This window comes from Apodemus sylvaticus, chromosome 13, assembly GCF_947179515.1.
Source record: "Apodemus sylvaticus chromosome 13, mApoSyl1.1, whole genome shotgun sequence".
Lineage (NCBI taxonomy): Eukaryota > Metazoa > Chordata > Mammalia > Rodentia > Muridae > Apodemus > Apodemus sylvaticus.
Window position 1 is genome coordinate 34,861,357 of NC_067484.1, and position 3,732 is coordinate 34,865,088.

Below are 3,732 nucleotides of genomic sequence, written 5' to 3' on the forward strand. Positions count from 1 at the left end.
GTTGGTCCCAATTGGAACATCCCCTGTGTGAACATCTAGCAGGTTCTCCCTGCTATTAAGGCTTCTACCACCCTGCACAGCCCAAATCTATGCTCCATCTGGAATTTAATTCGTCTGATCATTCAGTGTCCCAGGAACTCCAGGCTCTTGTATGTCTCCAGCAGCACGCCCCCGTACAGACTCCTCTCAGCAGCATCCAACTTCGGCCCTTCCTGCCAGCCTGAGTCCACATTTACAACTTAAATGACACCAACCCCATTTCGAGATTTTGGGACACCATCCATCTTCCCCAGGATCTCCTAATCTCAGCACATAGAAAGGGAGAGAGAGGCTACAACAACCTTGGTAGGGACAGAACATGGCAATGGTCTTAAGATGTCAGGGAAAGTCTAGTAAAGTTCTTCCTTTCTAGACTATTTTTAATCATGTGCATTTGTGAGTGTTTTACTTTTAAGTATACAAAAATATTTATAAATATTTATTTCTAAGTAGTAATTTAACATGTCAGAAAAGTCATCCTTAGAATCGTTTTTCCCTTATAATATTTTCTCATAATCATCACATTGGTTTATTCTTAAGAGAATAAGTGGGTTTGAGGGATTTTTAAATACAGTTGTAATCAGTAATAAAATAGTTTACAGCTTTGTAACTGTGCAGACAGTGAGCACAGTGACACAGCACACATCTGGAGAAACATGGACGCTACATAAGCTGAGGTCACCTCTGCTTCAGGCTTCACCCTTCTCCAGTTACATTTAACAAACAAATCTGTACAAAGGACTTCCTTAGATCCTCAAACTGCCTGAACGCATTCAGCTTTTAATCAGGTACCCAATACATTAAAAAATAATGCAAGGGCAAAATGAGATTATGGCTAGGCTAAATGGGCAAGGTAGCCAGGGCACAAATTTTGCCATGATGGAGTACTCTATACACTGATGGTTATGTTGATTACAAGACTATAGAAATAGCCATTAAAAATAACGGTTTTCACTTTAAGTACATTATAACTTAATTAGGTTAAAGGAATAGATATTGAGCCCTGTGAAAAGAAACTGCAACAATCTCAAACTCTGCTCTTATCTGTTTGACACGGCTCTTGCTGGGTCACTTCACAGACACGGCACTTATAAGCAATCTCAGCTTAAGTGAGAAGAACGAAACGTGATTCCTTTGTTTTTATAACAGACAGATATAAAGCTACCGCTGGTCCATACGTTGTCATATCTAACAGCATAGTGGGACACCGGAAAATATTTGAAAGTTAATCTCAACTAAGTGTGACTCTGGAGACTAAGGTACCCGTGGTATTAATTATTAACATTTCAGTGTAAGCCAGTGTCTGTCAGTGTGGCATTTGAGTCACATAGAACATGAGTTCCTCTTAGTTATTTTAAGGCAGTGGAGGAACTAGAGAAGCTAGAGACGATTAGCCTGCCCCAGACTAAAGAAAGGAACAGAAATTCTAAGTCTCCTCCAGCAAGATACAGACAATATCATAATAATGAGCAATTTTGCTTTTTGCTTGTATTTGCTACACTTTCTACCTAAAACCTTGTGATGGACAGTAAGGTGACCTCTATGCTCAAAGCCCATTCTTCACACCCACCGATGAGCTGTTTCCCTTGAAAACAAGGGGCCCAGATGTCTTTTTTCCTAATGTAATTTTGGTTTTATTTGTTTTTTTTTCTCTCCAGAAATAAATAACAAAAGAGTTAACATCAGAGGGTGGGAAATAGACCAGGAAAGTTCGGGCACCCTTTACCTGGTTATTCCTTCATGGTTCTATTCAAATAGCTTTCCCAAGCACCCATGTCTACGAATGTGGGTAGTTGGCTTACATGGAGAAAAAAATTAATACCCTTCTTTTTTTTTTTTTCTTGCCGAATCTGGCTGAAATCTTTTTATTTTTTTTTTATTTTTTTTTATTCGATATAATTTATTTACATTTCAAATGATTTCCCCTTTTCTAGCCCCCCCCACTCCCCGAAAGTCCCGTAAGCCCCCTTCTCTTCCCCTGTCCTCCCTCCCACCCCTTCCCAGTTCCCCATTCTGGTTTTGCCAAATACTGTTTCACTGAGTCTTTCCAGAACCAGGGACCACTCCTGCTTTCTTCTTGTATCTCATTTGATGTGTGGATTATGTTTTGGGTATTCCAGTTTTCTAGGTTAATAACCACTTATTAGTGAGTGCATACCATGATTCACCTTTTGAGTCTGGGTTACCTCACTTAGTATGATGTTCTCTAGCTCCATCCATTTGCCTAAGAATTTCATGAATTCATTGTTTCTAATGGCTGAATAGTACTCCATTGTGTAGATATACCACATTTTTTGCATCCACTCTTCTGTTGAGGGATACCTGGGTTCTTTCCAGCATCTGGCAATTATAAATAGGGCTGCTATGAACATAGTAGAGCATGTATCCTTATTACATGGTGGGGAATCCTCTGGGTATATGCCCAGGAGTGGTATAGCAGGATCTTCTGGAAGTGAGGTGCCCAGTTTTCGGAGGAACCGCCAGACTGCTTTCCAGAGTGGTTGTACCAATTTAATAGCCTTCTATGGTAGATATCTAACATACTATAACCTGCAACAAAGCAAGATAAATACAATTACTCCAACACAGGGTGTTTTTAGGAATATATATACATATATATATATATGAATATATGAATATATATATGATGTTATCTGCCTCTATGATTTTCAGAGTCCTTGATCTGAGCTCCTACACTCCTAGTCACATCTTCCAAAAGAGCACTTTAAAACTTGCACAAGTTCCTTCCAGTTCAGCATGTTTCCCAAGTTCTTGCCTCTAAGATCTCTTCATTGACTTAATCAGATGTTTAGGGTTGTTATTGATTGGAGACTCCAAGATGTCAGGTGTAGTTCAGAAGTCAGACAGACAAGTGACTATGCACTCAGTAAGGAGAACTAATGGTAACACCAAATATGTGGTGCTTAATCCTATTCTAGACAACTGGTGCCATCTACAAATCGATAGTTGAGAATTTACTTTATGTTAAGAGACTTCCACATTAAGAAAATTACATTTTACTACTTTTCTTTACACTGAAAATGTATCCTTTAAGTTCAAAGATAACAAAATGTTGAGATTATTAAATTTCATCTGGTTTGGATCAGTTGTATTCTCTCAACCTTCTATATCTGCATCTAAGTGAAAGACATCGCTCTCCCCTTCAAGCTGCTGCAACAAGCGTTATTTTACAATAACAGAAAACCAGTCAGCTGACTAACCTGCACCTAAAGAGAAAGGTCTCTGTAGCTTAAAGAGCTAAATAATGAATGAAACTATAAATATTATAGTCAAAAGATTAAAATTCTAAAAAGAATTAATACGAATTAAAATTATACATATTTCTTAGTAAAGACGCACCTATTTAGGGGGTGAGAGCATTCTTTCAGAAAGTGTAACTGTGGCCATTTAGATACAAAAATAACTAAGTAAGTGTTGATGCACAGAAGAGCACCCAAAACCAAGAATTCCAGAGTGTGTCATCTTGCCATATTTTGATCAAAATACATTGTTCTATACTGAAGAATGAAAAATAAACTAAGTCTGGAACATCAGAGTTTTGATACTCTTTTTATCCAAAGACAAGTGATTAATTGTTTAAATTATGATAGTTTATCACAGATCCAGTAAAGCTGGTAATGAAGAAACAGTTATATTTTATATACAGAGTAAAGGTAGTTATATAAAGTTGCA